The 9,610-nt window shown below is 48.1% G+C and overlaps 1 protein-coding gene across 3 annotated transcripts in view; it reads left to right on the top strand.

Moving 5' to 3' along the window:
• The first annotated feature begins 715 nt into the window (after positions 1-715).
• Positions 716-9,610, top strand: part of SMARCA2 (SWI/SNF related, matrix associated, actin dependent regulator of chromatin, subfamily a, member 2) — a 230,175-nt gene continuing 221,280 nt past the window's right edge. Inside the window, exon 1 of one of the 3 annotated variants that reach the window (XM_056106879.1) lies at positions 716-778. The gene's annotated coding sequence lies outside the window, so the exon portion shown is untranslated. The remainder of the gene's footprint in view (positions 779-9,610) is intronic. The other 2 variants (XM_056106877.1, XM_056106878.1) reach the window with 2 other exon arrangements.

The following is a 9,610-nucleotide window of genomic DNA, read 5'->3' as shown; positions in this document are numbered from 1 at the left end:
ACACACACACACACAGTCCCAAGCCCCAGTGCTCCGGATGCCCCCCGCGCCAGGGCCTCGCATCCTGGGCACCGTCGCGCCGCGCGCGCGCGCGGGGCCAGGGAGCAGCAGCGGTGGCAAGTCCCCGGGGGACCCCCGCCCCCAGCCCCGCACCCTGGACCGGGGACACTCGGGCCGGTTTCCGGTCCCCGCGGGGAAATATTCCTGCTTGGCCAAGTGTGTGCGCGCTCGCCTTGGCCTCGGTGGGCCGCCTGGATGGCATCCTCATCCTCCTCATCACCATCACCATCACCATCCTCCTCCTCCTCCTCCTCCTCCTCCTTATCCTCCTTATCCTTCTTTTATCCGGGTCTATCCGTCTGCGGCTGATCCTGGGTGAGCTCGGGGCGGGCTTGGACTGCAGCGGGGCGGAGGGCGGAGGGAAGTTGGACCGGGATCAGGCTGGAAAAAAGGGAAAAAAAAAAGTTTGGCAGGGCGGCTAAGTAGGCTAGGGGGGGAGGTGGGAGGAGGCGGCGGGCTCCCCGCGGCGCCCCGGGCCGGCGCGCGAGTGTGTGTCTGCGCGTTGGGTGCGAGTTGCCAGCGCGAGTGCGTGTGTGTGCGTGTGTGTGCGCGCGCGCGTGTGCATGTGTGCATGCGTGTGTGCATGCATGCATGCATGCGTGCGTGCGTGCGTGTGTGTGTGTGTGTGTTTGTGTGCGCGCCGGGGCCAGGCGCGTCGGGAGAGCCGGAGGCGCCGCGGCCGCGCGGCGGGAGGAGCGGGCCCGGCTGGGCGGCCGAGGTCAGTGGGGCGCTCGGCGTGTGCGCGGGGCGCGGGTGGCCGGGGATCGGGAAGTCACGGCGGCCCAGCGCACACTCGGACACGCTCGGTGGCCGTGACAGGACACGCGCGGGCTCGGGCGCCGGCCTAGGGCTCGGGCGGGGAGACCCGGCGCGGGCCGCTGCCGCCGCAGGCTCGCCGGGCCCCGTGCCGCTTTCTGTTGTTGTTGCTGCTGCTGCTGTTGTTGCTGTTGTTGCTGGTGTTGTTGCCGCCGCTGTTGCTCGGCGCCCCCTGACCCGCTCCCCACCACCAGCTCCAGGTAAGGCGTCTGCGCCCCAGCCAGCGCGGTCCCCGCCGGCCCCCCTCGGGCTTGGCTCTTGCTGCAAAGTCAGGCGGGCAGGCGGGTAGAGGGGGTGGCAAGGGGCCCCCTCCAGGGCCATCGATCGATCGCTTGGAAAACTTTGCCGCGGCCAAGAGGCACCCCGAGAAGGGAGGAAGGCCTTGCAGGCAGCGGGCGCCTGGCAGGTCTTTCCCTCTCTCCCCCCAGGGGGGTCCCGGGGAGAGTGAAGTGGCCGCGCGCCCCTGGAGGGAGGGGGCTCTGCTGTCCACTCAAACTTGGGGCCTAAACGTGCCTCCGACTCTCTCGCAGTATTGACTCCAGCAATCATCGGAAAGAGTCGGAAGTGCCACTTGGGTCTCGCCAAGCATTTGGAAATATCTTTTTTTTTTAAAGAGAAAGAGACGGGCTTGGGAATGAGGGAGAGAGACTGAGTTGTGCAGAATCCATTCCTTCTCCAATGCCTGCACCGGGTGTTATGTAATTTTAGAAGCACATGGGTGCAAAGCCCACAAGGGGCTGCTCCCCTTCTTTGTTTATATAACTTTGGGGAGAGTTTTGCAAGGTTGTCACATTGCATCCCCCCCTCCCTCCCTCCCTCCTTCCAGTCCCTCCTTCTATCCCCCTCCCCCATCATCACCCCCCAACCTGATGGAAACTGGTCCATTGGTAAACTGCAAATCGGTATTTTATGGGGAGGGCTCTGCACTGTCTCCTGGTCATTAGGGAGGTTTGATTCTTTCAGTATATGGGATGCAGAAAGACGTTAAGGATTATACAGTTTGTCCACGGTTAAGGTTAAGGTCTGGCTGTGTTTTAACTCTGACCTGCAGCAGAGTTAAAATGTCAACTGCGGTTTCAAAGGATTTATTAATTTACACCTGGCCATGCCATGTTTGTGCGAGTAGGGAAACTGTTCCTTGGGTATCAAGAAGAAAATTCCAACTTCCAAGAATCAGGAAACACTGAGAGTGATGTGGAAAAAAAAAAAAAGAGTTCTCCCATTTTAGGAGGATGCCCGGATTCACCAGGGTACACACAAATATATTCTTGGGGACTATGTCCACCAGTTTTTTTTTGGGGGGGGGGGGCTATGACCCCAGGTTTGTTTGCTAACACTGACTGAACTTGGTAGGTTTCCAACCCACTTCAGCACCCTCCAGAAGTGCTTAGAGGTGTGGCAGGTTCGAATCCAAGTTGGAACATTGTTATGCAAATGGAGACACACTTTCTCTTTTAGGAATCTAATTGCCCTTTTATTCTCCCAGTTTTTTTTTTTTTAAGCTCCCTGGCAACTCAGATGTTTGCCTCTGCAAAGAAGGGGGAAGGTTGGAGACACCTTTTAGGTTCAAAAGATATTTATTGAAGTCTACTGTAGGACAAAACAGACCTGCTGACACAGATTCAGCTCCGTGCAGATGGAGCACCGAAGAGAGATCCCCTGTACAGAAAGGACGTTGGGAAATCAGTTTGGATTTCGGGGATTAGAACCGTTTAGGACCCTGCGGAGGGGTGGGGGGGTGGGTGGGCGTGGGGCGCGCGAGGGTGGTGCTTTTCCTTCCTCGCTGGCTTTTCTCTCTTGAGTGACAGCAGTGGCATCCCAGCTTTCGGACTGGCTGCTCTGTGGTGTTTCACAGAAAATATTCACCACAAGAGTGTGTTCAAAGCAGCCTCAGATCTTTTCTTTTGTTCGGGTTTAAAGTGGTTTTTGAGCATTTCTTGTCAAGTTTCTTGAAAAGTGCTTTGACCAACACCTGAGGCTTGGGATTGACCAAAAGAAGAAAAAAAAAAATTTAAGTGCCTGTGCGTGTGTAAGATGGTTAATCCTTGAATTCTCTTTAAAATATTTCTGGCAGGATAGCTAGAAAATAACACTGAGGAAATAATGATTTAAGACTTTTTCCCCTTTGATTAAGTTTAAGATAAGATGAGGTAAGACCAGTAGACTGGCACGTACCATTTTTAAAACCATGTCATTGTAATGCTCTCTATATTACTGCTGTGTTTTGACGGTTTATTTTTTTTCAAGGCTTATTTACGCTGGAGGTAAGACCAGAAAAATTTGCAGATTATAAAAGTGGTGGTGTCCTCTAGTGTTTTCCTGTTTCATTTTTCCTTTGGGAATCTTCCTTTGTAAACAAGGTCTTTGTCAGACACTTCGACATCAGCAGCTTCTGGGTACTCCAGAGAAATAATAAATCACTATTTCTGACATTTTGACATGCTGCCAGGAGCACAACTGAATGATCCCAAATAAAATCCTCAGGAGTATTACCTAATACTGGCACGCTGAGAGAGTGTTGGTAGGATCTGATTTAACCACCCCAAGTCTTGAATGTCACCATTCTGGGTCAAAATGATTTTAAGAGAAGTCAGGGGGATTGTGTTGCTTAACTAGAGTGAACTTAGAAAGTCCTGTGAATGAGTTTTTTTTTTTCCCCTGCCCCCAGCATTTCTAGAGAATGGATGAGGAAAATTTCTTAAACCTGAAAGCCACCTTTGTGGGTTACTTCCAATTTTTTTCCCCCTTGTTACTTCTTTTAGGTAAATTGGTGCTTGTCTTTATTTTTATTATTCTTTTTTTTTTTTGCTTTTTGGGTCCCACCTGGCGATGCACAGGGGTTACTCCTGGCTCTGCACTCAGGAGTTACTCCTGGCGGTGCTCAGGGGACCATATGGGACTCTGGGAATCGAACCCAGGTTGGCCGCGTGCAAGGCAAACACCCTACCCTACCCGCTGTGCTATCTCTCCAGCCCCTGGTGCTTGTCTTTAAATGAGTCCTGAAGACTGTTTTTGAGCAATAGAGGAGGCTGAGATCCTGGCCATCATTGGGATGGTTGGAACTATGAAACTGTATAAACTCTTCTTGACTCGCTCCCTAAGTAGAAGAGAATAGAAAATGCAGATGGTGCTGTTATAGCAAGGCCTGGGGTGTTTATTTTTCTGCATAGAAGTTGTAACTTTGTATTTACAAAGGGCCTATGGGAATCTAAAACATTGGTTTTACTGATGTTAATAAAAGAGAACATACTTTTTTCTTTAATGTATTTGCCACCAACTTAAGTGGGACTTTCCAGTCTGGGCTTACAAGTTTTCAGCATGCATTAGAGAGAGCTTTTAAGATGTACAGGTTTTCAAGATACAGTCCAAGAATTTTGGATAAGTGTGCTTTAACCAAACATATAATAGAGCTGATGAAATTCAGGAGCTAAATAATGGGCTTTTGAATGTTAGATATAAACAACATTTAATTTTAATTGTGTGCAGTTCAATTATTTATAAACTGATACATTCAATAGAGATGATGCTTTCGGTGTAGAAGATGAGATTTTTTTTTTGACTGAAACATTTATGTTTCACATATAGAAGTACCTGGCTGGACTTCAGGATTTATTATTACATAACTGAGGTCTACATGAGCTGCTTATTTATTAGGGACAGACTTTTAGGTGTTCAACTCTGCTGTATTATGTGATTTAAATTTTTCAAAAATATCGCAAACTCAGTAACAACAAGTTTCACGATGGAGATGTTACTGGGCCTGCTCGAGCAAATCATAGTAGGGCCTGAGGGACAGAATAGGGGTCAAGGTGCTTGTCATCATTCTGCAGACTCTGGATCCCCGACACCACATAAGGTCCCCTGAGCACCACCAGGCGTCACTCCTGATTGTAGAGCCAGGAAAAGCCCTCCTACCCCTGAGCACTGCCAGGTGTGGTCCCAAACCTGAAATAAACCTGCAGACCTTAATATAGTCGAGTAGTTTTAGGTGTGTGGATTATCAGATGAGTATTTACCTTCATTCTTAAATACCCACATTCATGCAAGCACCAATGTTTTAGAAACTTCTTAAGAACTTACCTAAGTAGAGACTACTGGTAACCATTTCATACGTATTCTGAAATCTAAATACGTAGACCGAAATCTAAATACGTAGACTGAAATTAATACTGAAATCTCAATACGCAGACTAAAATAAATTCAGAAATAAATTCTGAAATCTAAATACGTAGACTGAAATCTAAAAAACATTGTAATAAGATTTTAAGAATTTTAAATTAAATATAATTCTAATTATAACCCCTCCCCTCACCCAAACACACTATTCTTTAAAACCTCGAATTCAATATTTGAAAGTAAAAATTACTTAAAAATAGAAGAAAATCTCAGACCAACAAAGATAAAGACTTTTTTTTTTTTTTTTTAGCTTTCTGGGTCACACCTGGTGATGCACAGGGGTTGCTCCTGGCTGTGCTCGAGAGACCATATGGGATGCTGGGAATCGAACCCGGGTCAGCTGTGTGCAAGGCAAAAACGCCTGGCCTGTTGTGCTATCGCTCCAGCCGCGATAAGGACTTGTTTATAGGTTAACTGAAGCCCAAGGGGGGAATTCTTTTTTGTTTGTAGTTGGAGTGTGTTTTCTTGTTTAGGTTTAGGCTGAGTGTGTATTTCTTCACTTTCTTGCTGTGTATTCCAGTGTCTGCCATCCCACTGGGAAGTAAATCATTGAACCTTGAAGGTGAATGTCCATCTGGCCTTTCGTGCTTTTTAAAACCAGGCAGGTGATAGTTTTATAAATATTTGTGACTCTTAGATAGCTGTGCTGTTGTGACATCTTTCATACATCTACTAAAATGGAAATTTGCAGTTTAGAGCTTACACATTTTATTTATTTGGGGTTTTTTTTTTGGGGGGGGGTACACCCATCTGTGCTCAGAGTTTACTTCTGTACTCAGAGATCACTCCTGGTATGGCTTGGGGGACCTTGTAGGGTGCTGGGGATCAACCCAGGCCATTGTGTGCAAGGCACGCAACCTACCATAGTACTATTATTCTGACTCCAAGAGCTAACGTTTGGATTTTTTTTTTATTTTTACCACACCCAGTAATGCTCAGGGGTTACTCTTGGCTGTACCCTAATTCAGCAATTACTCCTGGGGGTTCTTGGGGTACCAGACGGGATGCTGGGGATTGAGTCTACTTTCTAGGCAAGTGTTCTACCCGCTGTACGATCTCTTCAGCCCCAAAGCTTATGCGTTTTCAAGAATGTGGTTAGCATTCTGCAGCACTCCCTAGAGGTTTTGGTAGGAAAGCATGAAGGGAAAACAATAAACACAAGAGTGGGAGCCTTGTGTTCCGGAGACCAAGATACCCTCTCTCAGATTTGAGGCGGTAGGCCAAGTCTTCCAGATGGAGGAAAGGTATTGCGGAAGGAGGGTGGGCAGGGTCCAAATGGTGGGGTTCCTGCTCATCTTTGCTCACGGGAGATCAGAAGTCCTGAGATTACTGTTACTGAGGCGGAAGAATCTGGCAGGGCCAGTGGACCAGTAAGACTTGGTTGCCCTGGGGCAAGAAGTTGAAAGAAAAGTGTTCTCAGAATTTAAACGTTGGAAAAAGTTGAAACTGGAGCAGTAGTACAGCAGGTAGGGCGTTTGCCTTGCATGCTGACTACCCGACTTTAGTCCTTAGCATCCCATGTGATGCATACTCCGAGCCCTTCCAGGAATAAGCCCTGAGCACCGCCAGGCATGGCCCCAAATCACAAAAGGGAGGAAAAGGTAGGAAAAGTTACCAGTGGAAGTATGACTATCAGCTGTGTACCTGAAACATCTTTGGTGATTTTTTTTTTAACTCGTTTTTCTGAAATTTTGAGCGAGGGAGTGTTTGGGAACAAGAAATATTTTGGATTTACCTGGTGGATTATAAATTCAAGTCTATACTGGGAATTGAAGCTATAAAAAAGCTCTCGAGATGAGGTACATTTTCAGACAGTAGCTTGCAAGGTGTTCTTTGTTTGGGGCCAGACCTGGTGGTGCTCAGGGATCACTTCCGGCAGTACTCAGGGGCCTCTATGTGCTGTCCAGTGCTCAGGATCAGCCACTGTAGGCCAAGTGCTTTAACTCCCGTCCTATCTCTCCAGCTCTTACGAGGTGTTTTTCTATCAGTATTTTATCTGAGACTGTAGCTGGCTACTGTGATGTTTATTTTGTAGATTAGAAACTTGAAACTCAAAAAGGTCAGATGAACTAGAGTGATTTCAAAAAGTGGCTTATTAAACATCATAAATGGCGTTATCTAGGTTAATTGTGGTGAACTCGGAGGGTTCATTCTTGAACTTTGGTTGCTTCTATGAAAGTCAGGGCAGCGGTGGGGCAAATGCCAGATCTCTTCCCACACATAACCGGGATTCGTTCAGCAGCCGGTGGTCAGGTTCACCTGCTCCATCCCGGTGTGTCACATCCGTCGGGAAAATTTCCAAACAGTGTCTCAGGCTCTCGCACGTTTGCCATGTAGAAATCAGATTATCTTCTCAGGCCAAGAAAGAAGTGGCTCTCACTGATTTTTATTAGTCTCCCAGATGAGGTTGCTTTGCAAAGGCGACCCATACAACCCTGGGCAGGTGAGTATGCCTGAAAATAGATGCAAGATAGTGCTTTCGGGGTGTCTTGGTCTGAAAGTGACTTTTACTGGTTTTTTGGTTTGTTTTTTTTTTTGGTTTGGTTTGGCTGGAGCTATAGCACAGAGGGTAGGGCATTTGTTTTGCATGCGGCCGACCTGGCTGACCCGAGTTTGATTCCTCTGCCCTTCTCGGAGAGCCCTGTAAGCTACCGAGAGCATCTCGCCCGCATGGCAGAGCCTGGCAAGCTCCCCATGACGTATTCCATATGCCAGACACAGTAACTACAAGTCTCACAATGAGACATTACTGGGCCTGCTGCAGCAAATCAATGAACAACAGGAGGACAGTGCTACAGTGATTTTGACCAGTTGCCTAGGCGTTTGGGTTTGCCCGTGAGTTTCAGAAGTGAGACTTCTCCGTTTTTTTTACCGTTATAACTACCTCAGCTGTGATGACTTGCTGGAGGGCTGCCTGAGACAGGAGTTTCTCATACTCTGGGATTTCTTGTAAGTGCGGTTTTAATGGAATTTTTCCCCATGTAGAAACACTGCCTTCATCATGGAGGTCATGGAGTTGTATCACAGGCCCACGCTTTCAAGAAGGCAGCTCATGGCTTCTAGTTAGCTGTAGGGTTAAGAACTACATTCTGTGGAGGTAACTCGTGGGCTGGTGGGACAATAACCAAGTTTATTGTTAACTCCTGCTGTGCCTCTAGGCCCTTGCCAGGCTTGACCCTGGCTACAATCAGTTCCAGGGTTGTTTATTGGAAGCAAGGGTGGCAGCCCACCTCCTGATTAGTTTCCTTGATTGAATAACAGAATCGCCCATCTCCCACTGCCCCCCACCCACCTACCCACACACACATGGAGCCCACCCACCTTCAAAAACGTATTAGGGCACCTGGAGAAAGGACAACAGGTAAGGTGCAAACCTGACTTTTGCCCGACCCTGGTGCCAGTCCCAGAACCGTGTGGTCCCCCCGGGGTATCATCAGGTGCATCATGAGCCTTGGAGGTTCCAGCCTAGGTCTTCCGTCCCAGTGCTGGAAGACCCCTGCAGCACCACATCCTTAGGCCCTGGCACAGAACCAACAGCTGGGTTGGCCCCCTGGATCCACTGAGCACCATTTCAGCGCCTCCACCCCCACCCCAACCAAACAAACAGAAAAGCCTGACTTCGAATGGTAAATTGACAAGAATAATACGCCTGAGGGAAAAAAAAATATTTTCCAAGCATTTCAAGAGTCTGGGTCCAGTAATATATGTCTGTTGTTACCTCATGTCCATTGAAGAGATGTTTTTTTTTTTTAATAATTTTTTTTAGTGAAACACCATGAGGTTCAGTTGTAGACTTACAAACTTTTGTGCTTGGGTGTCGATTATACAATGATCAAATACCCATCCCTCCACCAGTGCCCATTTTCCACCACCACGAGTCCCAGTATTCCTCCCACACCCATCCCCCCCCCCATCCCACCCTGCCTCTGTGGCAGGGCATTCCCTTTTGTTCTCTCTCTCTCCTTATGGGTGTTGTGGTCTGCAAAAGAGACATTGAGTGGCAATCATGTTCGGTCCATAGTCTACTTTCAACATGCATCTCCCATCCTGGGAGGATCCTCCCAACACCCTTTATTTGGTGTTTTCTTCTCTATCTGAGCTGCCCTTTCCCCTAGAATGCCCGGCTGGCCTCTAAGCCATGGAGTAATCCTCCTGGTACTGTGGAGAGATGGTTTTTAGTATTTTTCAGTCAATGGTGCCAGCCCTACTGTTGTACTGTTGGAAGTTTCCTATCTCGGAATACAAAGCACCAGGTCTTTGCTAAAGTCCTACCACCTTGGCCTTGAAAGAGAAACTCTGGATAGGGGGGTTACTTCTATTTCCTCTATCTTGACTGCTGTCATGCCCACTCTCCACTCCCCCATAATGAACAGCAGAGCTTATTTTGGTGCTATGGCTACTTGTGGGGGGGGAGTTGCCATCAGTATCGAGAGAAAAGCTTCCGGGAAACAAGTCCTCCAGGTCAGGATAGAGTCCTGAACCAGACGTTTAAACAAAGCATTCTTTCTGCTATCTCCTGGATCTTCAGCTGTCCTGGAGCAGTCAGAAAACTTACTGA

This window comes from Sorex fumeus, unplaced genomic scaffold (assembly GCF_029834395.1).
Source record: "Sorex fumeus unplaced genomic scaffold, SorFum_2.1 ptg000149l, whole genome shotgun sequence".
NCBI classification, from domain to species: Eukaryota; Metazoa; Chordata; class Mammalia; order Eulipotyphla; family Soricidae; genus Sorex; species Sorex fumeus.
Note: the sequence above shows the minus strand (reverse complement) of the source record. Positions and strands in the feature narration are given on the sequence as shown.